The sequence below is a fragment of the Natator depressus genome, chromosome 22, assembly GCF_965152275.1.
Source record: "Natator depressus isolate rNatDep1 chromosome 22, rNatDep2.hap1, whole genome shotgun sequence".
NCBI classification, from domain to species: domain Eukaryota; kingdom Metazoa; phylum Chordata; order Testudines; family Cheloniidae; genus Natator; species Natator depressus.
Genome location: NC_134255.1, coordinates 10,766,493 through 10,791,684, shown reverse-complemented (window position 1 = coordinate 10,791,684; position 25,192 = coordinate 10,766,493). Strand labels below are relative to the sequence as shown.

Genomic DNA, 25,192 nt, shown 5'->3' with positions numbered 1-25,192 from the left:
TGTGATTGAGCTGTTCCTCTCTGTCTCTTGTGTTGGGGACAGTTGTCAGGTATGCAAGGCAGATATCCAGCAGCTGGGTAAAGATTTCTTTGCAATTCCAGAAGCCCAAAATTAATAAATTTCAGACTCTTGGGGTGGATTTATTTTTGCTTCATACTGCAGCATTGGCAAAAAAGAGGCTGAAAAATGAATACCTATAAAATCTTTGCATATTATTTTTTTATTATTATTATTGTTACTATTTTATTAGTTATTATTTCAGCCAAACCAGAAGAGTTAGTATTACTGCATCTCCTAGTCCATGTTGGATCAGAACCCAGTCCATTTTCTTCTGTGACACAGGAGCTACAGGCTCTGTGTTACTGCAACCTCTTTTACTGTCCTGGTCTAGAACCCTGGTTTTTATTACAGCCTCTAGTCCCGTACTACACCTGAACTTTGACTTCTTAAATTGACTAGGTCCTGTTACCACACTGTTCAGCTTTGGGATCAGGCAATGTGGCTTTCGCTCCTCCCGGGAATAGCACAGTATCACAATCTAAGGCTTTTAACATCCTTCTTGGTGTCTGGTAGCATAAAGAAACGAGCCCCTAGGAAGGGACACTTACGATAAAGGCTCTTAGTGAAGTCTCACTCTCCAGTGTGAGCTGCATTGATGTCTGCTAAACCCCTGACAATCATTTTCACTCATGACATAAGTGCTGGATCTGGGGGTGCTGCCACACCGCTTGGCTTGAAGTGGTTTCCATTATGGGTTTACGGTTTGGTTCAATGGCTCTCACGCACCTGCACTATAAAAAAAAAAAATTCTGGCACCCCTGACTCCCAGAAAAGCCTTTAATTTAACCTTTTTTCCTTTCAAAATTAGCAGTATATTTGCAGCATGTGGTGGTAGTTTTCATGAAGTTCTAAAGCTGAGTGACGAGCATGGGCTTCCAGTTTTATTCTCCCTTGATGGCGTCTAGGTCAGATTTGCTTGCTTTATAAGTCAAAAGCTGATTTTAGTTTCTGCCAGTGTTCCAGACTCACCCTGGCTCTGGTGGCAAATGGGGAGGCAGGCGAGCCCTGCTGCCCCCTCTGCTTCTCCCCTTTGCACAGATGGGGACACAGAGAGGTAAAGTGACTTGCCCAAGGCCAAACAGCCTGTCAACGAGTGAGGTGGGAACAGAACCAAGAATCCTTGGCTTTGTCCCACTCAACAATGGAGTTCACCCCCCTCCTAGTGCCTTCTCCCCACCACAATGCCTCTCAGACACATAGGCAACTCTGAATCAAAAACACAAACAGAGAGCAGGTTTATAAAGTCAGATGCCATTATACTTGGTTAATTTTCTGACTGTGAGCTGCAGTGATAAAGGGAGAATGAATATACTCCTAGTTAGGAGCTGGTTGCTGATTATGTGTTTGTGATGTTGCATTCAAGTTTAGATGGTTAAATACTTTGCAAGGGGTGGCTGTATTCTGTGTTTACTAGTCTCAGCTGCTCTTATCCTTGCAGAAGAGAGTGCATCGCCCCTTAAGCCACAGCTGGCATGAAAAACATGAGGGAGGAAATGCTTCTTTCCAGGATGACCTGAGGCACTTCTTCCAACTTGTCTCCTCTCACAGGATCAGAGATCCTTCTTACTAAGTGTCTGCTAAGCCAAACTCTTGTTGAAGTCAAATTCCTCGTAATTAATTCAATGGCAGATGAGCTGTGTAAGGACTGAATCAAAGCTTAGTAAGGACCTGAAGATTTGACTCACTCAGGAGAGAGCAAGCCAGCCATAAAGAGCTAATTAATAATCCAACAGAGTGTTTGGCTCAGAACTAGTGCCTGCTAGTTGTAGCTAACCCTTTCCTCAATATGTTTCACTCCAATTACTAGTCTCTCTGGTGCTGTTGATCCTGGCATAATTTGCTAGCTGAGACCACTATACTACTAGATCACAGGGAAATTGACAGCAAAGCGGACAGGTGCTTAGATATTATCTGAGTTTTGTCTGATGCTGGGGAACATGTGAAGTCAGATCACCTTGGGCTGGGATTTTATAGGCTAAGAAGGGTCAGGGCAGGGCGGTCTCCAGGTACTGAAAGAAGCAGTGTCCTGGTGATTCAGTAGACAGTGCTGTCCCCTTTTGAGCCTGGACTGAACCAAAGTTTTGGTGTGGTGCTGGACTGGGCTGCTGGAGGTGCCACCTTTCAGATGGGGTGCAAAGTGGAGGTGCTGACCAGGTATAGTCATTATTAAAGATCTCCATATCCCCCTTATAAAGTAGTGGTGGCAGTATCCCCAGTGACCTCAGGATTGCTGCCGTTTATGTTTAATTCCAAGTAATTTTTATGTATTGTTTAACTGACTCAGACTAATCTTAAATTGACCTAAATCCAGGGCTGGTAAATTGCCTTTACCTCTGTTGTTTGCAGTTGTAATCATGTCAAGCTCCAGGGCAGAGGCGCAGTGGTGTAATCTCTTCTTGGGGTGGGGAACAGTGGTTCACACTCATTGGACTGACAAAAAGTCTCATTCATTTTTTTAGTTTTGTATAATGCATTATGCTGGTTATGCATTACAGGGGAAATCTCTAGAGGTTTGGCGTCTGGGCTGGATCCAGATAAGCACCCAGAGACTCAGCTTCTGGGGCAGGCTCTATGAACAGCTTGAATTTGCCAGCCTGGACTGCACATTGGGTGAGGCAGATCTTTCTCATGGATCTTCTTTATTTTCTTTCAAGAACAATAAAGAGCCCCCATTTGCAGGCTCTGAGTATCCTGCTCATTATTTACAATGACAAAACCAAATGTGCTGTTCACTTATCTACCAAGCAGCAGCTCTGAATACAAATAACACCACCCACTGCACCAACCAGTGCTTCAATATCCCCTAACTCTCAGGAAAGTCCAGAAGACACAAACAGACCCTGCAGCCGATGCCAGCTCTTTCAGACCAGGGTCAGAGGGCATTCCAGAGCCCAGGGGCACTTACAGAGAACAACCTGCCAGTCACCCCTGCCTCTGTTATACTCAGGTGAATGTAGCATCAGCACCGCTTCTGCCAGGCCATGCCTCTTGAGTGTGCCAGCACCTCTTTATTGCATCTGGAGTGTGACGAGTTTGTGTGAAATTAAAGGTGGTGATGGTGGTGGGGAAGATTGTGATGTTTTTCAAACTGCATTAAAAGTTTGGTGTGACTTTTTTGGGGAAATCTTAATACAAGCAGCCCAGGTCCCCCCTCCTCACTGCACATGCCAAAAGAACAGGCCTTTAAAAGCATCTCCCAGCTGCTATGTACCTGCTTGCACCTGTGTGGCAGAGGCAGTGCTCGCGCATGCTTCCAGTATGGCGTTAATTTTTTTGAGCCTGCTGGAGCACGTGTCTTAAGTGATCCTGCACTCAGCAGTCTTGCTAACTATAGCAAAAAGCAAGTTCGTACCCCCTCTGGAATCAACTTCCCTGTGCAGCCTGCCAGGATCTGAGGATCAAGCACCCTTGTCCCTCCTCCCTAGCATACCACCTCTGACATCACACGCAGGTAGAGCTCTGCACACAGCACCATCTCATTCCTGCAGAACTAGGACAGAGAGAGAGAGAGGACCTGCACCCACCCTGATACACATGGGAAGCCGCTGGGAGGTGAGGATATCCCAGGCACCAGCAGAGGGACGCTGGACCTACCGGGCAACTGTGGAAAGATACCAGAAAGGAAGATGTGATTGGGGAGGGCTCATCTCTTGGCTCTGTCCAGCCAAATCTTAATTACCAGCCTTCACTTAGCAACAAAGATGGTACCAAGGATATCACCAGTTGAGTTAACTTGTAAGTGATCTGACTCGACAGGACGAACAAACTCGGAGCTGTGATTCACACAGGGCTGAAGTCCTCGGATTCCTTCAGACAGGACGCTGACTTTGCCCTGGTGTTGGACTGCTGCGGCTGCTGCTGTTGGTATGCCACTCCATGGGATGTAGGCACCAGACTTGGCTGGTGTACCACAAGGCCAAACCATGGTTCAGAACCCGTGCCCTGAGAAGGTCTCCTGCAGCACAGCAGTGAAGCATGTCTGTCACTTGCATGTGTCTTCCCTGAGGAAAAAACTCACCTTCCGCAGAGCCATGTAAGTTGACAGGTGTGGGTGAGGCTGAGCGTGGGTCCTGTGCTGGGGTGCAGTCTGTGGGTATTATGTTTGTGCATCCAGGTGTCTGGGCATGAGAGATGTGGCTGAATACACTGTGCAGGTGCATTCAGAGTCCTAGAAGGGGAAAGCTAGCAAAGCAAACTAGGAAGGAGTTTAATTTTGAGGTGCTGGACTGGGACCTAGGAGACCTGGCTTCAGTTCTCACCTCTGCCAAGATTTCCTGTTTAGGTCTCTTCATCTCTGTGTGCCTCTGTTTCCCATCTATCAAATGGGGAGGAGAATCCCTTCCCTACCTCACAGGCGTGATGTAAGGATGGGTTCACCGATGTCAGTGAGTTACTCAGATAGCCACATGAGCACCTAGGAGCTGATTTGTGATGCCCAGATGTTGTTAGCCCATAGATGCTGCTCCTTTTTAAAGGAGTGGCCCGAAGATTGACTAGGGCTGAGTAGGAGAACCCCCGGAGGCCTGGGTGAGATGAGTACACAGTACTGTTCAGGTTTTTAAGCAAGTGCATCAAGATGGGGTTACTCACAAACCACACCAAACTGTTCACCCCTGTTGAACTGCAAGTTCAGGCTCACTCATGCACTCGCTTCTGTTTGAACTGCAGGCTTGTTCTTTATTGTGACCCTGAGGCGCCCCTGGGACTTACAGCAGAGAGCAGGCTTAAATGAAGTGTAAATGCCATGCCGCTGAACCAGCAGGAAATAAAATCCTTAAGCTCATACACACAAGAGCCATCAGTGCTGCTCCCCAAGCATCCAAAAGTCCATGGAGGGGGATATGAGGGGAGAAATAGACGAGGGGAATGGAGAGGAATGGACAGAGGAGGTGGGGAAGAGAGATGAGAGAAATAGACAACAGCTAGAGGGTGATGGATAAGTGATTGAACCAAAATGGGGGGGCAGGGAAGGACAGTTCATCTCAGGACAGCTCAAGAGGTAAAACATTCTGTTCACAAATCGTATCGTGACTGCAGATTAATCACCTGCCCAGGCCGATGCAGTACCCATGTGCCCCCAAACCTGGTGTAGCAGCCTCTGAGCCTCCTCTCTCTCACACCAGTGTAACTCCATTAAGGTCCAAGGAGCTGCTCTTGGTTTACACTGGTGGGAGCAAGTGGAAGGTCAGGCCTGTTTCCTCCATCTGAGGCTCCCAATGGACCTTACACCGACCTTTGCCTGCTCCTGCTTCCCCTTGCCCCCGAGAGGCGTGGTGGTGGTAACACCCTGTGTCCCTGTCGCCGTTCTGCTGTGCATGGAGGCTCAGACGGGACTGTCTCACACTGCCACTCCCACAGCTTCAGGGAGTCTATTTCCCATTGCCCAGGCAGCCCGAGCGATTGTGGAATGCTGCCATCTGCACGCAGTGACTGGGGTGGATGTCTTGCTGCTGTGTTACTCTGAGCGAGGCAGCCTGGTGCACTGGGGTCTCCTGCGTTAATAAGGAGAAGGACATTCAAGAGTAAGAGAAAAGGAATGGAGGTGGTTTTGGCGGAGTGGGATAAATAGGAGGCAGCTGCTGCTGCCCCATGCCAGTGTAAAATTCGGGGCGAATTGGCTCCTAGCTCAGTGTGCTGGCAAGAGATGGGTCTGAGTTGAAACGGTCCCAGTAAAGCCCCAAGCTGGGTGCAACTTGTATCAGTCGAGGTTTGTTGCAAACCTCAGAGTGACTTTGTCAGAAGTACTGCTAAGGTTCCTGGGCTTATTGAGCCTGCCCAGGGGTGTGTTTTAAGGGATCTGGGGCAAGAGGGGTGTGTGCATCTTGAGGAAGCCCCTGAGGGAGTGCCCAGATGAGGGCCACACATCTCCAACCCACTCAACTCAGGCATGCGGGACTTTGTGAGCCCACCTGGACCGACACTGAAGGAATCGTCTGTTTGCAGCACTGCAACTTGCTGAGCTCTTGTCTTGAGCATTCTGGACGGACAGCATGCAGGAGCCTGGTGACACACATGCACTCATCCTCTGGGGAGGAAAGGAGCACCCCGAATCCGTCTCTGGTGATTGACCCTTGGCAGACTGAGAACTGGCATTGATGGGCTCTGGAGAGACCCTTTCTCCAGCTGGGTTGTGGGAGGTTATGGTTTTACCCTCTTGTGGGGCCTTTGAAGGTGAAAAGGAAATGAAGAGGTGGAAGTAGGGACGTCCCCAGGAATAATGGGTGAGCTTCAAACCTTTCGGAGGTTTGGATAAGCACCCCAAGCCTGGCCACTTCACTGACTATCCACCCCTCTTGGTTGGGAGTTTCACAGGAGCAGGCTTTTCGGTGAGAGTACTGCTTCCACGCAGGAGACAGAGACTCTGAGAACCAGCCTTTTCGTTGCTCCCTGCCCAGTCCTGGCCTGAGCCAGCAAGTACAGAAGCTGCCACACACATGCAAAATCATGAGAGGGGGAAAAAAATAACCCAAACTTTTCAAACCTGGAAAAAATTGTGGGACAGCTTTTGGGTGAAGGTGCAGGGCAGCAATTCAGGTTTGAGATGAATTTGGGGAAAGGTGTTGGGGTTGGGTTCTGGATGGTAGTTTGGGCTTCAGATGAACCTGGCAAAGGTTATGAGTGGCCATTTGGTTTGGTTAATATTTTATGTGAACTGGTTCATCCATCATTAACCAATGTCCAGTCCCCACCCCTCGCTGACCAGGAGTTTATCTGTGTAGGTTCCTTTAATTGTCCTTTACATACCCTGCGTGGCTCAGGATTTATTAGACTTGTATGTATGAGTTGTCTGTGCTGGGGCTGGGATGGTTGGTTGTGTGTGTGCTGGAGGTGGTGGGGTTTGGGGGTTAATGAGAGATGGGGCCAGACCTCTGGCTCTGAGTCCCACTCCTGCTCTGAACTTTGGAAAAATTTTGATTCGGATCCAGATCCAAAATCTGCTGACCCTTATGGCTACAGTGCCAAATAGCTGAGCTTTGGAGAAGTCCAAATGTGAAGGATGCAACTCCCCTCTGTTAGCAATGAAGGAGTATAATCCTCAGTTGGTACCAGTGCCAGTTGCCCCCCTCCTTGCACCCCCACTGCTGCTCAGACAGCCCGTGCTATGACTTTTTGCTGGGACTTACAGGAACGGGCTATAGTGATTTGATGAGAGCTGCACTGCTTCGCTAGGACCGGCATATTTGCTGCTGTTGGCAGACCTGTCAGGGCGCAAAGATCACCTGCTTCCAATTCCTCCTACGCCAGCATTGTTCTCCCTCCAGTGTCTCAGAGGTGGGCTGTTAATTATAGCGCGTGCCACGGCCTGCTTGTGGACGGCATTGTTGGGTAAAGTAGGTTTGACAAGCGGCTGGAATAAGATAAATTCCTCCTTTCTCTGCCAAGCTTGGAACCTTTTGCACCTGGTGTCCCAGCTCCGGGAGCCCCCAGCTGCCCTTTGGAGATGTATCCAGTACAGGAGGAGAAAGATCTGTCCTCCCCATTACATGAGCTCCTGGGACGCTCTGTTCTCAGCTGAATAGGGTCTGTTTTTTCATATCCCTTTCATTAGATCAGCACAGATTGTGGAATTTGATGGCCCCCAGCAAGGTTATGCCATCCCCCCATCTCTGTCATCCTTCCTCTTCCCCTCCATGATATGCTGACCCATGATCTGAGAAAGGGGGTAGGGCAGGGGTGGGCAAACTTTTTGGCCCAAGGGCCACATCGGGGTTGCAAAACTATATGGAGGGCCAGCTAGGGAAGTCTGTGCCGCCTATCTGCCCCCTCCCACTTCCTGCCCCCTGACTGCCCCCCTCAGAATCCCTGACCCATCCAACCCTCCGCTACTTGTCCCCTGACTGCCCCCTCCTGGGACCGCTGCCCCTAACTGCCCCCCCGGGACCCCACCCCCTATATACCCCCCCACTCCCTGTCCCCTGACTGCCCCGACCCTTATCCACACCCCCGACAGGCCCCCCAGGACTCCCACGCCTATCCAAGGCCCTCTGTTTCCCATCCCCTGACTGCCCCCACCCAAACCTCTGCCCCATCCAGCCACCCCTGCCCCCTGTCCTGACTGCCCCCCTCAGAACCTCTGACCCATCCAACCCTCCCCTGCTCCCTGACTGCCCCCGACCCATCCAACCACCTCCTGTCCCCTGACTGCCCCCCAGGACCCCCCGCCCCCTTACCATGCCAGAGCCAGTCGTGCTGCCCACCTCTGGGGTAGGGTGTTTTCTCTCCAGCAAGGTTGGGAAGTATTCGGGGGACTGGATAAGCCTTCCCTTTCCCTCTTGTTGCCCTGTGGGGGTAAGATGCAGGTAGGAGACATGGCAGGATAGGTCTCTTTTGTAGAGCCTTTTCTTGTGCTCTGATATCCCCCAGTCTTGAGGAATTCCACAGTTGCCACTTATATGGGTGGATGGACCTGAATTTTAGAAAAGTCCCGTGCTGTCCATGAAATTAAGAGGGACGGATAATTTTATGTCTGAGATCTGTAGTTGTGCAGACAGAGTTCATGCTTCAGGATATCCAGCTGACTGCTCTGTTCAAAAATTCATTCTCGAGGCCTGTGGCAATCAGCAGAATGCATTATGGGTGCTTTTTCCTCTAACGCATCTGGCATGGGCCAGACGTTGGACTTCATAGGCTACTGTTCCAAGCTTGTGTTGTAAAATGAAGCATACTTATTGTTAAATCCCTTGGGAACATAACAGTAATAATTAGTAACAACAATATTTAGCTCTTATTCAGAGCTTTTCATCTGAGAATCTCAAAAGGCAAAGGTAAGTCAGTATCATTATCCCTGTTTCATAGGTGGGGAAACCAAGGCACAGAAAAGGGGAAGTGCCTTGTCCAAGGTTAAACAGCAGGTCATTGGCAAAGCTGGGACAAGAACCCAGGTCTCCCAACTCCCAGCCTAGTTCCCTTTCCACTGGACCAGTGTCTCCCTGTGTGGTTAGATAAGCCTCCAGCTGTTCCTTGCATGTCTCACTGCACAGGGAGAAAGTTTGACAGAAGTCATGTTGAGCTGCATCACAGCCCCTGATACACAGGAGTGTGTATGTGGGGGAAACGACAAGATGCTTTTAATGCTTCTTGTTTCCAGGTAGGAGAAGCTGGCTCTGATGGTCTCAGTCCTGTGTCTGCCTGTTTGCATGTGCAGAAGGGCAGTTGTGTAATTAAATTCTACCTGCTGACCATATTTAGAGACAGGTTTTTTTGATAATTATAGCTAGAAAAGTGACACTATCAAAATGATATTGTGGGGTTCTACATTCAGGGTCACGTTTCCAGCCCAGCCTTAAGCAGGACACTCTTTTTTTTCTCTCTTTTGTGGGGACAAATTGCCGGCACAAATAATTGCAGCTCGTTGGGTCACTTGATATCTAAGTTTCTGGTTGCACCTGGAATCAGGGGCAGTCCTAAGCTGCAGACACAAATAGTTGCATTTTCAAACTTGGGCCCTTCATTTTTTTTGCAGTTGCCAAAATATAGGGCCCATTATTATTATTGATGTGTATGTGTTAGTACCTAGGAGTCCTAGTCAAGGACCAGGACTGCATTGTGTTAGGCGCTGTACAAACCTTACCTTACCTTTATACCTTAGTTCATTCTGTGCCACTGACACATCAGGCAGTCCACTTCGTTCACTGATTATGGTCACTCGTTAGTTGTGGTACTACTTCCCAGGTGATGCCAACACATTCAATAACATTTGTCACTGTCTTCTGCCCGTTCTTCCTGGGTGTTCCTCGCTTTCTGTTTCCTCCTTCCTCCCAAAAGGTACCCAATTCAATGCTTGCGTAGCATGTCTCCCATCTTCCATACATTGCACATATCCCAACCACTTCAGCCATCTTCCTTTGATATTTTCTAACATGTCCTGCCCACTCAGCTCCCTTCCTCTCGCATTTGCAGTTTTATCTTTCCATGAAATGTGTCATGTCTTCTTCAGCCATCTGTGGTGGGCAGCCTCCAATCTCTCTTTGTTAGCTATTGTCATTGGGCAAGTCCCTGCTGCATGCGGCAGCGTGCTCAGTACAGTTGCATGGTTTAATCTGATCTTTAGTTTGGTGTGGAGGCCTCTGGTTGTCCAGAGGTGGTTCATCCTTCCAAAAGTGGTGTTTGTTTTCCTAATCTCATATGAATATCTTTATCACAGCCACCATCAAGTGTCATCACGCTGCTCAAGTAGCAGAACTTTTCTGCCTGTTCGATTTCTTTTCCATCCATGTGCACCTTTGCATCTGTAGTCCAGTTTTCCACCTTTGTAATCTTGGTTTTCTCTGCATTTACTTTCAGTCCAGGTTTTGCTGCTTCCTGTTCCGCCTCTGACGGAAGGGCATAATAAGGCAATGTCATTGGCAAAGTCAAGGCCGTGGAACTCATCTCCGCTAGCCCATTTTACGCTATCCACAATGCCTTTTGTTGCCTGCTTCCTCACCCAGCCTATTGCTAACACAAAGAGGATTAATAACAACGCTCACCCTGGTCTAATTGTAAAAACACGAAACACAAAGATGGTCCCATCCAAGAACCTGGCCCTTAACCTCTTTGTGAGTTCTGAAGCAAACACCCCCAGTTTTAAAAAGTCAAAAAGTTCCCACTCTAAGCTGCCAACGCTGCAAACTCCTCCTGGGAGGTGAAAATGAAGCTGGGCCATTTCTGCCTAGTCACAGCAATAAAACTTCTGCAATCAGAACTTAGCCGACAAGGCTGGAGATGAGGCAGAGTAAAATTGCATAGCTATATTGATTCTCCGATGCTTCTGGGATAGCTAGGTAGGTACAAGCTCTGAAGGGCTAAAAGGATTAAAATGATCCGTGATGTCAGTAAAATCAGCAGATAGGACTGGCAGATGGCAGGGAGCAGATACTAAAGGCCCACTTGTGCATAGTCACTTTCTGGTTCTGTCCCCACCTCAAATTACAGCAACATTTGGACCCCAGTACAGAATTGGTTGATCAGAGCCTGCTCTGCTGTTCAAAGCCCTGGCTGATAGCTGAGTGCCTGCGAAGCTCATTCCCTGAGTGGGCTCTGCATGGCTCATCAGAATGTGTTCCCTCTGCCTGAGCCGAGGGTCACAGCTAGTGCTGCTGACAGTATTGCTGCTACAGCTTTCCCTGGGACTTCAGCACGTGGTGGGGCAGGAGGGAATAGGGAGGAGCTTCTGGGAATAGCTTTCTCCATCTGGCTGGAAGGTGCTGTTGTCCTTATGGATCCCTTCAGAGCCCCTTGTTTACAGCACACTCATCTCCCTTAGGGGTGAATCCAAGCTGACCTGTCCCAAGCAAGCTACCTGCCTTGGGATCCATAGGTGGGGTATTTGGGAGGCACATGGAACTATGTTAAGGGGATAAGGGCCATTAAGGAGAATGGAAGTAGAGCAGGTAGCTCGGGAAGTGTAAAGTCCCCTCCACCCCACCCAAACCTGAGAGCAAACCCAAACTGCACTTTTTTGAGATAAAAGGAAGTTTGGCAAAATGCTGTATTTTCTCCCCCCAGCACCTGTATATGCACGCCCTGTGTGTTCATGGCGATCAGAACATGGCTCAAATGTGTGAGACACCTCATAAACAAAGGATCATTCTCCCTGTGTTTCCATTCTACTTGTGTAGAGGAAGAAGAGGAGAACACAAAGTTTTGGGGTGCTTTTCCAAACGAAACCATCCAGACATTTCAGATTCACCTGCCGCTAGTAGAAACCTCAGCGTTTTCAGACCACTGGCAGCTCTGTGCACAGCTTGTCCCCTTATGTGTGCAGTGCCCCTGCAAAATCAGTGTTCCCCAATTTTATGGGCAACATACAAATGCTTGCCATTGCCTCTTACATGCTCTGTGTGCTGTGTGTCACCAAAGCGTATAAATGTTTGCAAAGCTGGGCTTAGGCAAAGATACACCACATACAAGAGATAAAGATGCAGAGCGCTGGGGAAATCTGTGTATCTATATCCTTTGTAATTGGTGTCCCTACCAGGGAATAACTAGGTATTCAGGATAAGTCTCTCACACAATATTGAAGGCGAAAGGGCAGTGACAAGTATTTATTTGTAGCTCAAAAGGAAAAGACCTTAGTCTTTGCAAAGCTCCAAGACATTTGGTGCTGGGGTTTTGTGCAGATGAGCAGTGCAAAAATTTGGATGCTGATCCAAACTTCTGGGGGTGAAAATCTTGTAAGAGCAACCTTTCCTCATGAGACTGCTGTTACTTCCTGCATTCAGTCATGATGGAAGTTCCAGAGGAGAGGTATGACAGAGTGGGATATGTCTGTATCAAATTATGACCTCAATTTTGTATTGTAATCTTCATTTTGTATTATGTGCTGAACACATAGCTAACTTTACTGAATTGCATTCTAGACATCTCCCTTGCTCAGGAAAGGTACTTGACACCTTGTTGAAGGATCATCACAGAGCAATCTGGAACTATCAGTTTTGATGGTCTCTTAGCTGCTGGCCCAACCTCATGGAACAATGGATTTCCTACACAGGGACATTGGCATGGCGGGTGGAGTGGCAACTTTGCACCCTGTACACATAGCAAAAGGAAAGAGACTGTATTTAAGAGGGGCTGCTGCTCTGAAAAGGAGAGGGGTTGATCATTGCCACACATAAGCAGATCATGGAGGAGAGAGGGAGGGCAGAAGGGACTCTGGCCAGCCTGAATACTGACAGAGCTTGTACTCTTAGATGGGGGAGATCAGGCATGGGGAGGGGCGTGTTAGGACTTCTGTTTTTCTCCAGAGATCTGTAGCTTTCCAGGATTTTTTAAGAGTAAGGGGTCTGTGGTTAAGAAACATGTTCCTTCCTTTCCTGCCACATTTTCCCAACAGGGATTAAGCCAGAATGCCCAGCTAGGAGGAACTCTGAGGGAAAGTGTGTTAGCAACTAGGGGTCTTGGGAGGTCTGAGGCACTGGTTTTGGGGACTATGGCAGTTGGACTGCGGAGCTCTATGTTCCAAGGAAGGGCTTAGATGAAAGGTCTGAGCCAGGAAGTGTGTTTTTTTTGAGTCCCAGAGCTAGACACAGTGACTTGACTCTACCCAGACCCAGCAATAGGGTCCACTTCTAACAAACTGATGTCTGTACAGTGCAGTACTGGGCCAGGTTGTGACAAGAGCCTGGATGCACTTCATCTTCCAGACCCAGCAGGAAGAGCAGAAAGAGGTTCAGAAACAAATGGAAAATAATAACTGAAAAATATTGTATGAACTTTCTCCAACCTGGAAAAAAATACACATCACCAAACAGGGCACAGAAGTATTTGCCCCCCCGGAGAACCCATGCCAGCTGTACTCTATTCCTTAAGCCATCAGCTCAACTGTGGATCCACAGCCCCCTGCTATGGCTGAAGCCCAGAGCCCTAAGCCACCCCCACTGGGCCCTGGAGCTATTATAGCATATTGGGGGTGCGGGGGAGCTCAGAAAGGAAAAGGTTGAGCCTTAAGCCACTTAACCCTCCTCCCTATCTGGTTCTAAACTGCAGAAGACATGGGAAAAAATGAAGGTGATGGGCTTTGTTACTACTTAGTGTCCCTGCCAAACCTATCTTTGAGGGGTCCTCTTAGGACCCAGACTGGTAGAAGTATCCCATTGCAGAGTGTTTCAAGTTTCCAGTGAGATTTTATGTTTCTTTTTTAAGCCAAATTTGTTCACTGCTGTACCTTTAAATATAAAGCCTCCTCTTGCTAGCTGCTCTCCTGAAGCGTCTACTTGTCCATTGTCAAAATCCGTGAAGAGCATGTTCTTCAACATCAATGACATTAACCCTTTCCCAGTGCCCGTCAGGGCAGCAAGGAGATCATAGTACAGAGGGACATTCCAAGAGCTTTTGATTTTTCCTAGGGAAAAATCCTGGCATCAAATTTCCTCTTTCCTTGCACTGCTTCTCGTCACGTGAGGTCCTAACCTTCTAGTCTCGCTTTGGGGGTTACTGGAAGTGATTAGGCCAGCCCACGTGTCCATAGGGATGAGAGCCAGCCATGTTCTGATTGGCTGCGTGGAGGGAAGGGGAGAGCAGTTCTTGTGAATGAGTCAGCAAGCAGAAGGCAAAGAGAAAGTGTGCAGGATGCACCTCGCTGACTCGAGTTTGCACTGAGCTGCCTCTCTTACTTGGGGGATTAGAATCCCAGGCAGGAGGAGGAAGGAGAAGAAAGAATCCCCTCTGATGCATCAGCAGTACTGGGTCAATTTTCCCTCTGGCTCTCCCTCTACAAACCTAACTGGGGCTTTCCTCTGAGTGTCCTAGCATCCTTGCTTTCATCCATGAAAAAACACATTGCTATCAGCACTGCCAAGGTTCAAGTTGGCCCTTCATTGCATTGCTCTGGACACAAGTGGAAAAAGCAGTTTAGATTCGACAGCTTCACTCTGGGGAAGAGGTTAGCTTGAAAGAAATACTAATGTTGGTTAATCTCAGTTATGAGAATTTGATTCTGATTATTGTTAACCTCAGATCCTTTTGGTTCTGGTCCAAAATTCTTCTCTAATCTCTCCGGGTTTTGCATCTTATCTTGTGGTGGCAGCAGCAGCAAGTTCGGCAGAGACCCGAAGGCAGCTGTGCCTTGAAAATTGGTTCTCCCTCGAGAAGAAATCTGAGAACAGAGAAGAGAGATCGGTGGCTCTTTGCACATAGCACAAATCCTTTGTAAATTTCCCCATCATCGTCCTTTCATCTGCCTAATCATGTCTCTTTCCCTCTGGGGCCAAAACACCCGTGCCTAAAAAACAAAACAACCCAGAACCATCATAGTTGTGGAATTGCATCTGTCCATGGCGGGATCTGAGGCCACATCTCTGTGCTGCTTCCGCCCCAAAAGTGCTGCGTTTGTGTAACCGCGCCGGGATTTCCATCTCCTTGTGGATTTGGCAGCATCTCTCCCTGATTGCTGGGAGACAGTTGCTGCAATTCTGTGAAGGTTTCTGGGGAGCATACTGGAGCACGGACAGACCTCCCTACCCCTGCAGGTGACTGTGCTTGTGTAAGTGCTCGTTGTGAGCTGTGTATTCCTCCTCCTCCACCTCCTTCCTTTGCACTTGTTTCCTGGCCTGCTGCAGAGTATTTGTGAGTGTTCCAGTGATAAGATGGCAGCATGTGTCACACCATGCTCCATAACAAGGTCAGCCATTGTAATCAATACTAACCAGTCTCCTTCCCTTTCTACCTGGCTGGCTCTTGCTAGACTCTTCTCCTGCTGCCTTTTGCACGTTGGCCCTAACCCCTCCCTGGACCTTGCTGCACTGTTCACACTCTCCCCCGCAACCCATAGTAGTTCACATTGCAGCAGGCTCGTTACCCTCCTTCCTTTTCTTTTATTTACAATGTTGAAATGTGCTCCCCATGGGATGGATTGAGGGATTCGGCAGGGGGCTTGGATCCTCCAAAGTTTCAGGCATCCTCTTTCTGTCCTGGAGCTAACCTTCCTTCCAGGCCCCCTCCTCCTTCCTCATGGGCTTTATTCAAGGGCCCTTGAGTCCTTCGACTTCTGTCAAGGGAGTTAGGCATGCCACCTCAACAGACAGTCATCAGCCATGTGCTGCATTGCCACCTGCTGCCGGTTGCTTCATGTGGGTCCCCTCAGAATCTGAGGCATTTATCCCAAAGGTCCTGCCTACCTGCACCCTTGGCTGGTGAACAGGACAGTGAAGTTCCTGAGAAGTGAAAATACTTCGAATGTTACATTCCATGTTTGCTGCCTGCTATAACACATGGAGGATGCAGGGGGCAGCGTGTCTCTTACCTCACTGTTCCATCACTGTCGTCCTTATCCTGCTGGAAGATCTGTCCCGTGTTAGCCTAGGTATTCAGCATTGAGATGACCCAGGCTGGAGCTGCTGAGAAAATTTTTTGTGATAATGAGCTAATGGACTTGTGCACCCATGGACAGCAGTCCCCCCCTCCCAAAACTGGGAAACTGGGTTCAGGACCAATCCAACCTGTGTCTTGAGATTTAACCCATCCGTCCCCTGCTCTTCTCTCCCTTCAGGCTTTGAAGTGATGGGTCAGTGGGCTTTCTTTTGTTCCTTTCTTTTAATTCCTTTCCAGTCATTCACCTTGTGACTCTCCTTCAAACACATCCCTCCTGCCTCCAAATTATCCTGTCCCAAACCAAACTCATTCTGCACCTCTTAACCTCTTCTCACCTCAAACTGTCTCTGCAGTGCCCATTATAGTCTCCCCATTTCCACTACCCTCAGACTCTTGCCTCTCTTTATACCTATAAAAATCACCACTCCTTTTTTCTTTACCCTCCCACTTCGATTCTAATTGTTTCTATGTCTCTGTAAAAATCAGCCATCCTTCTCAGTTTCAACTAAATATCCACCATGGTTCCCAGAATTGAACTAGTGCTCCAGAGAATATCTTTTGGCATCCCTTAAAAAAAGGCTTAGCTAGCAAATATCCCAAAAGTCTCCCTTAACTTGAGAGAGACAAGGTAGGTGAGGTAATATCTTTTATTGGACCAACTTATGTTGGTGGAAGTGACAAGCTTCAGAGTTTTTCCTCAGGTCTGGAGAAAGTAACCAGATATTACTTCATCTTCCTTGTCTCTCTCATATCCTTGTACCGACACGGCTACAACAACTCCCCTAATTTAAGTCTTTGTATATGTTCCAGGACTTTCTTTCCTGTAGCCCTTTCCATTTATTTCTGTCTCTTTGTATTAACTCCTCTTGCTTTCATAGGACACCTACTTCTGCAGCCCTAAAAAGACTTAAATTGATCTCTAATGCTTAGGGATAGGGATGAGAGCTAATCCCGAGGGAAGATTACCTCATATCTGCATACTGCAGGGTTTTTCTCTAGGGAATATCTGGTATTGACCTCTGTCAGGGGCAGGAGAATAGGCTAGGTGAGCCTTGTATCTGATCCAGTCTGGCAATTCCTATGAAAGCTGCTTTGGTGCAATTTCCCTTAGTGCAGTATCAGAAACCTTTTCAAGCCCATAGATGGGATGCAGGCTCCGTATAAAGACTAGTTTAATCACTTTACTGTCTGTTTTATGCACTAAGGTGAAAGCTTTGAAAGGGGCTAGTGATTCTCAGGGTTTCAATGCTTGAGTGTCCAACCTGGCACACTTTAAAGGATTATCTGAGGCTGGGCACTGACCACTACCTGAAAATCACGCCCCTTTATAGCGTGTCAAGTTTGGGCATTCAAAATCACTAGACACTGGAAAATTCTGGCCTAACATAAAGTAGAGCTGATCTATTACATTAGTGACTGCTTTGTCTAGTCCCCAAGAGGAAATAAATCCTGAAACATCATATCCTTCCACCTAAAGGTGTGCAAAATATTTACATTTAATGTTTAAATTGAGTGGCGGGGGTGGGGGCTCCGTTTATTTACAAACTAAAAAAATTGACTTGTTTCACTGAAAAATCCACTATGTTTCAAGAAGTTTTCTCTTGAACCCAGGCTCCTTTTGCAATGTGAATGAACTCATTTCTGAAAGAAAACGCACCCCTCCAGAGCAAAAGGTAGCTTCAAAATTCAAACCTTCCCAAATTTCTGATTAAAAACCAACAAAAAATTGAAAATTCTGTGAAACTGTGTGTGAAAATAGTCATCAGTCTGTTTCAAATCTGAGTGGTATAAATTTAAAAAAAAATAAAAAGTCTCAAATTCCACCCTTTCTGCTTTCTCCAATAAGAGCTTTTTCCTTCTTTCAGAAAGGACCCCTTGCTCTCCCCAGCATCCGTAGGAAAATATCCTGCCTTCTTCCTGTTGCAGGACATGCTTTATCCTCTGCGAGGACCCTCCATCACCTCAACTTTTAAGAGAGAAAGTCTTGTTTCCCACCCCTTCTCTCGAGACCCTCAGATGTAACACATGCCTTTTCAAGCACCACACTCATTTAGTGCAGAAATAAATGGCTTGACATCCACCCAGCATGCAGTACAGAACAACTACAGCTCCCATGATGCAGTAGGCGTATGATGCATCCTCACTCTCTACGCAAATACAGCCTCACATGATTTCCTGGCTGCCGAAGCCCAGAGTCAGCCCCTCATGAAATTTCCCTGAGGAAATAGAGGTGGATCCTACTTTGGGGATGCTGGGCTTGCAGATAACCTCCTCTGACAGCAGAGACTCCAGGACTGCGGAACACTGACTCGAGAGAGGATTCAGCAGTTTAGGCATCTTTTCCTAGTAGTCCTTGCAGTCCCTATCCCTTATGTTATGTCTGTTCCCTGTATTCCTTTACCCACACTGCACTCTCCCTAGGCATAATTTCCCCCCTTTCTCTCTCCTTGAAATCTTTTGATTTGTTTGTAGCTTTCCCTCTGACCAATTCTCTTGCTACTAGATTTTGTTTTGTGCCGCCTGCTACTTCACTGTCCTTTTTGCTCCACCCAGGGTTGTGCAGACTCCCCTGTAGCTGTGACTGACTGGATAAGCAGTGCTATACTTAAAGTGGCAGGGCCAATGTACAGCATTATGGTCTAAGTGCACACATGCGCACAGAGATCCTAGGAGACTGATATGGCCGGCCTCTCTAAGCCTTTTGGCTTTGCTTCTGTGGATGCTCTAACAATTAGCCCTTTATTATTAGCATTGGACTCCTACTGATTGCTAAGAGTGGAACTGGGACAGGAATAATTCATTTGCAGCAGCTGGATTACAGTCATGTATCCCTGAGAGAGCAGGCCATAAAGGCTGTGTGTGTATCTAAGAATGGACATGTGCATTTTGTCTGTACAGCCAACTGTGCTTGCATGGAATGCATAGAGCATATGACATTTGAGACTGGCGAAGGAGCTGGGGAGGGACAGGGGATGGGGCATTTTGGGTGTTGTTTGTAACTCCTGTTAAAGTCAGCATGGGCTAAATGACTAAAATTGAGCTGAATACTTTGAAAATTTACCCTACTCCTCTCTTAGCGATGGATGACCCTTAGAGCATTTGGAGGTTCAATTTAGTTAAGCACCCAGACGATGGGGAGCCTGATTCTGATATCTTGATGGGGTAAATCAGGAGTATCTCCATTGACATCACTGGGGTGAGGTCAGAAGGAAGCTCTGGATCCTTCCCAGAAGTTTCTCTGATCCTCTTATATCTGCAAAACTGGGCTTCTGATTTCATGCGGCCCAGTCTACACCTAAAACTTAGATCAACCTACCTACGTCACTCAGAACTATGAAAAATGTTGCACTCTGAACACTGTAATTAGGTCGACCTAACCCCCGGTGTAGATGCGGCTAGGTCAATTGAAGGATTGTTCTGTTGAACTAGCTACCACTCTCAGAGAAGTGCATTATCTACAGTGACAGGAGTGCCTCTTCCGTCAGGATAAGATGTATCTATGCCTGCACCTGTGCCTCTGTAGTGTAGAATACCCTAAGAGTGGGCTTCGTTGGGGGATGTTCACCACTTGCTGTTTCCAGTTGCCTCTATTGTGTGGTCTTAACTCATCTGCCACCACTCCCAGTTGCTTCAGAAATGAACCCAAAATGTTAACACAACTCCTTTTGGAAATTCAAAAGCCAGGCTGGGTTGGAATTCTGGATCACAGTTTGCTGGGGCTCCTTCCTGTTTTTGTTCAGGGCGTGTGTACCTGCTGCTTGTGTGTTTGAGTGTATCCTGGTTGCTCTGTGTTGTTTTCATTATCTATACTAAGCCGCAGTCAAGGGTGAGGACCATAGTTGCCAACTTTCATGTGGTAAATAAGCACCCCGACTTTCACAATAAGCCAAAAATCAAGCTAATCCCATTTCAAAACAAGGCCAAAACAAGCCAATCCCTAAGAACCCCAACACTCTATGTGACTAGATCCCCCCGGTGTGAGTCTGGGACTGTGGTGGGCCCACTGTGCACCCCTGACTCTCTCCCCTGCTTCCCCCTTGTCCCTGCCTGCTGGGAGCCAATAAAAAAAAAAAAAGAAGCAACAAGCTACAAACCAAACAAGTAGCAAACTACAATCCAAAAACTAGTCAACAAGCAACTCACAAGCCAATTAAGCCAAAAACAAGCCCAATTTCTGTGTTTTTTCCACGGGTTTGGCATGTCTGGTCAGGACCCCATTATGCTAGGCATTGTAAAGACAGGTGACAGAAAGGACAGTCCTATCCCCAAAAAGCTTTTGCAGCTAAACATTTTTAAAAGTTTTCTGGGGAGGCGGTGGAAGGGGGAGGAGATGAGAAAGTATGAGGATGCATTAGACCTGCAGCCGTGCTGAGGAGGCATCAACATGCCAGTAACAAAAAGTGGTGGTGTAGGAACCACGTGTTCCCTTTGGAGCTTGTGATTGAGGATGACTCTGTGTGTGTGTGTGTTTGTGTTTTATTATGTATCCAGATACAGCCACTGAGAACATGCTGTAGAAAATGGTTCTGAATTACCAGGAGAATGGACAACATGACCTGTGTACACATGTGCATCCATGTTTAGCAGGGTAGGTGTACTGTGAGACATGCACAGCCACGTGCTGTAGAGGAAAAAAAAAACACTCCTTGAGGTGCATGAGCGCAATACTATACACAGATGCGTGTACTTTCTTGTGCACCAGCCAGGGGTGTGATGACGTTTCTGAATGTTGCGTGTGTGTATCCTGCCCATTGACGGCATTATGTGGTTATGGGTTGGTATCTAAATATCAGTGTCTGTCTGCAGGCCCCCAGGCACTGACAACTGTGTATATGGTGTGTGGGTGGATTCATGCTGCATATTGGTGAACCCAGCATGGGGGTGTACTCAGACTCTCTGATATATTTTAGTGCCTGGTTGTGTGTGTATATACTGCATGATGGTATGTGTGTTCTGTAGATTGTATATCAGTGTCCTATAGTCTGTGTGTACTGTGCAATCGTGTTTGTGTGAGGGCATTGTAGATTGTTTACCAGTGTCCCGTAGTCTGGATGTACTATACAGTGGTGCCCTGTGTATGTGTGTACATTGTGTGCTGTATTATCTGTGTGTGTGTGTGAGAGAGCGCGAGAGAGTGAGAACACCTTCAGACAGTGATGTTTCTAGCCCTTGGCAACTTAAATTGGCCTGATTCTGCAGCACTTTTCCCTAACCCCCTGCTAGGATTGCTTGTGTTTGCCTGGTTTACCAGGGTTAGTGCATTCATAGATTCATAGATATTAAGGTCAGAAGGGACCATTATGATCATCTAGTCTGACCTCCTGCACGATGCAGGACACAGAATCCAGCCAGTTGTATGCATCCCTTCCTGGGCTGGTCAGCTAATACAATCCAGATTGATTTACTGTAGTAAAGTAGGCCAAAAAGGAAAACTGCAATAACTGTGAACGGAGAAGCTGTCCCTGCTGGGCAGGAAACCTCGAATGATGAATGGGGCTGTATGAAGTCATCCTGCTCCTCCAATCAGATGGCCTGTCTCAGAAAGGCAGGGGCCTCTGCAGATACAGCTGCCTTTCAACACTCGAGCTGTTGTGCCAAATTTACCTTACAGAATGATTTTTCAGTGTCAGAGCCATGTATATGAACCAAAGAGTTCCCAGTTTAGGCCCCAAAATTTTCTGAGTATCATTGTGAGGTGAGTGTTTTCAGTGGAGTGTGGATGATCACACTTTCTTCCTACACCCGATCTCTCTTTAAGAACATCTCAGGTTTATCCCTACACCTACATCTATCTCCGCTGCACCTGTCTTGCTTTCCCCCCTGCCTTCTTACCATTAAAGCTGCCTCCTTCCTCCCTGCATTCCTCCTAGTTAGCACCCATTAGATCCCACTCCTGTACCCGTGTACTGTCCAGCATCCTTCTGCTTTTCTCCTCCCTCTACATTTCTCTGGTACCCAGTGGGACATTCCTGATGTTGCTTTCCCTTCCCATAGAATGAGAGAGGGGAAGCAGCATGTTGTCTTGTCCAGGAGGAAGGCAATTTGCTTATGTGCTCCCTGAAGAAGCTCAGAATGCAGAGGAAGATGGGAGGCTGCTCTCTTCCTCAGCAGCATGCTTGACCTTTGGATGGCATGGGGGTAGCGGGCAAATGAATCACATCTCCTGCTGAAACAGCTTGCCCGACTCCAGCCAAGAGTCTAAATCAGAATCTTGTTAGGGGAGCTTACAGGGGCAGAGGAGTCAGCCTCTGGGGTGGCTTTCTCCTTATCCTCCCGTCTGGGGGCAGCTGGGTAGGCCTGGGGCTTGTTCTTGACTAACTTTCTTTTTATTCTCATCTGCCTGTCAAATTGTTCATTTCTTCCTCCTCATCTTTGACTTTCCCTTCCTCCCCCCTCCCCTGGATGGTCTTGTTTACTGATAGGCCAAGCAGAAAACATGGAGGCGTCTGATATGGTGACAGGAAAGGTAGGATGGAAATGCTGCCGGCCTCCTTGTGTGTAAGTGGCTTCGCTTGGCAACGTCTTCCTTTTTTCACTCGTCCTTTTACTTTCTCCCTTCCCCACCCTGATGCTCTGGGGGCTGCCTTAGCGCCAGGGGACGTTAGGGACAGGAGCCATGTCTCACAAATAAGTTCCTTTCCAAGCTTTACACCTTTAACCTTTACATGCTACTTTCCTTTGAGGTCTGATGTAACGTCTTCCTGCTTTAAAGAGTTTATGCTGTCGTCCATTATGGGGATTTTTGAGGGGGAGGGAAGAGCTAAGTAATTCTTGGTCTCTTGCCCTTTGTTGCCTTTGCCCCTCACAGAAAGGGCAGAGATTAGCTGGGACAGCTTGGAGGCTGGATAAGGCAGCTTGGCGGTAGTATATCAAGAGAGATGCAAGCAGGGGTTCTCACAACAATGTTTTTGGTGGCCTCAGAGAGCGGCCACTACCTGGTCGCCGCTCTGACAATTTTTCCTAAAATAGTTAGTTAACTTTAGGAAAAAGAAATAAATATGCACATATCCATGTCCAAATCACAGGAATTTATTTACGTAGGGTTTTTGGTTTGGGGTGTTTTTTTTTTTTTTGCAGACTCAATAATAATAATAATAACAACAACGTACAGTTGTCTACTCTTCTTTACTGGACCAAAACAGAATAGAAAAACATATAAGATGCTGTGCATGTTCTTCTCTTTTTGTTGTTGTTTCTTTTGCTTTTTTGGTTGTGGGGTTTTTTTAGATTTGCTAGCAAGTAAGTCTGCTTCTGTGAAAAGTGATATTTATATGATTCTTAATATCAGTTTTCACAGTAGCAGACTCACTAGCTAGCGGGGAAGCAGTGAAAAGCGATATTAACAAACACACAAATACAACTTTTCACAGCGGACTTACTCAGCCCTGGCAAGCCAAGACACAAATTAAGCCTTGGATGTGGAGGTAGGTAGGGAGGCAATGGAGGCCAGAAGTGATGGGGTGGATGGGTGAGGGGCTGGGGGCAGTAGTGGGGACCAGGGGCAATAAGGGTGTGTGTGAGCCCCAAGCCCAGTGGCCGGAGCCCGAAAGCCAAAGCCCCGAGCTCAAAGCCCCATGGTCAGAGCCCAGGGCCAGAGCCTGCCACCCCAGGCCAGAAGCCTGAGCCCCAGCGCCCCTGGGAAGGTGGGAAACTCACACTGGTTGTCTGCTCCTCCGGCGTTTGTGGCTCAGGAAAGTGCAGGGCCCAACCTCTCCTTGCAGCCCCACAGGAGGGGCTGATGCTTTGTCCCCATCCCCCCAACCACCACCCGGAAAAAGAAACGCCCCTGGTGGCCGCAAGCAGCCACCGTGGCTGCATTTGAGAAATGCTGCTCCGGAGTGTGCCTTAGAGGTTGGATTCCTAGGCTCGGGAAACTGGATTGCAGATCAGAAATGGCTCTCAGCAATTTATTGTGACAAGGAGATGGGGAAGGGAAGTGAGCTAGTGAGCTGAGGTTTTAGATGCACTCGCTCATTTGTACAAGGTTCCTGCATCCCCCGGGAACACAGCTTGTAGTCTTTGCTCGTGCCAGTTTGTAAGTTCAGCTTTCCCAAGGGTTGGAAAGATTGGACAGTGGCGTCACACTACAGGAATGCAGCCGAATAGACCAGGGCGGGTTTGTGGGGGGAGAAATGGGCCCGGAAGTGTGTGTCATGAACTGTGTCAGCAATGTTCAGAGAGGGGGATTTGCATACACATCTGGGCATGGCACTGTTAGTATCTCAGTGCCAATGCTCACAGCAGGAGCTGTGTTAAGGCATGGGTCTGCCACTATTGTGACTTGATTAGACAGTAGAGTAGGCTTGAAATATGGTGACCATATCTGCAGCCCTATCGCTTTGTGCTTAGGGTTGCCAGGCACCTGGTTTTCAAGTGGAATGCCCTGTCGAAAAGGGACCCTGGCTCTGTGCGGCTCCCGGAAGCAGCTGGCAGGTCACTGTGGCCCCGAGGTGCATGGACGTCCAGGGAGGCTCCGTGCACTGCCCTCACCCTCCCCACAGCCTAACCCCCTGCCCCAGCCCTCTCCTGCACCCCAAATCCCTCATCCCCAGCCCCACCCCAGAGCCCACACCCCCAGCCGGAGCCTCCCCCCGCACCCCAACCCCATGCCCCAGCCTGGAGTCTCCTCCTGCACCCCAGAGCCCTCACTCCCCTCCTAAGCCCTCACCCCTTGCCCCAGCCTGGTGAAAATGAGTGAGGGTGGGGGAGAGTGAGCAATTGAGGGAGGGGGGATGGAGCGAGCGGCGGGTGGGGCCTTGGAGAAGGGGCAGGGCAGGGGTGTTCGGTTTTGTGGAATTAGAAAGTTGGCAACCCATATTGTGATGTGATCTCAGCAGCTCCTGGAAGCTAAGCATGGTTGGGATGTGTCATAATTTAGATGGGAAAGACCAGGTGCTGCAGGAAGTGATATTAGTGATTATGAAGCTGAACGTCTTCCCTTTGAAGTAGTATTGAACCAGATACCCAAGCATTGTGCTAGGGTGTGCTGTGTTGCTGGAAATACTATGCTTAATGAGATGTATATCTGAGGCCCTGAGCATTGATAGTTGTTGAGGAACCCATAATGCGTTTCCTAAGAGGAAGGGTGTAACCCCTTTGCCTTTACCAAATTTCCAACTGAATAAATATTTCCCTTGACTAAGTTCCCTCTTTCAGATGAATTTTAGTATTCTTCACTACCTTTCTTTAAATGGCTGTGAAGTGTTGTTTTGTGCTGTTGAACAGCTACAGTGTTTTACCCCAGAGGTGGCTGCATTTCACTGCAGTTCCTGTGTTTGTAGAATGTTCGTAAATTCTGTGATGTTCTTCTGGACGGAAGATGCTATATACGTGTAAGATTGCC

General features: G+C 48.0%; 1 protein-coding gene and 1 long non-coding RNA gene across 7 annotated transcripts in view; one reads left to right on the top strand and one right to left on the bottom strand.

Moving 5' to 3' along the window:
• GRAMD1B (GRAM domain containing 1B) overlaps window positions 1–25,192 on the top strand; it is a 159,713-nt gene that overhangs the window by 22,196 nt on the left and 112,325 nt on the right. The window lies entirely within an intron of this gene.
• LOC141975980 (uncharacterized) lies at window positions 9,788–23,612 on the bottom strand. The gene is made up of 4 exons (XR_012636041.1): window positions 23,506–23,612; window positions 15,782–15,872; window positions 14,492–14,635; window positions 9,788–10,373 (listed from the first exon to the last, which is right to left on the bottom strand). It is a non-coding gene; the product is annotated as an uncharacterized LOC141975980 (long non-coding RNA).